The following is a 349-nucleotide window of genomic DNA, read 5'->3' as shown; positions in this document are numbered from 1 at the left end:
CACGCATGCACGCCCCTGTGGGGAGGGGCGGGGGGGGCGAGGGAGAGAGTGGATCGTCAAGCAGACCCCTCCCCGCAGGGGCTCCATCCCAGGACCCTGAGATCAGAACCTGAGCCGAAACCGAGAGTCGCCAGTGGGATGCTCAACCGACAGAGCCTCCCCAGGCGCCCCGGCTTTTCCGTCTTTGCAGGGTTGCGAACAGAACCCGCGGAAAGCCCCAGAAAGCAAGCAGGATACGTGGCAGAGCTGCTGTGGGGCCCCGCAGAACCCAAGGAGCGTGCGTGCACTGCCCTTTGCTCGGGGTTGCTGCGGGCAACCAGCCCCGGAGGCAGTCGGGGGGCTCGGGGGC

This window comes from Mustela nivalis, assembly GCF_964662115.1.
Source record: "Mustela nivalis genome assembly, chromosome: X".
In the NCBI taxonomy this organism is placed as follows: domain Eukaryota; kingdom Metazoa; phylum Chordata; class Mammalia; order Carnivora; family Mustelidae; genus Mustela; species Mustela nivalis.
The sequence above is the reverse complement of the archived record's forward strand: the minus strand, read 5'-3'. Positions refer to the sequence as shown.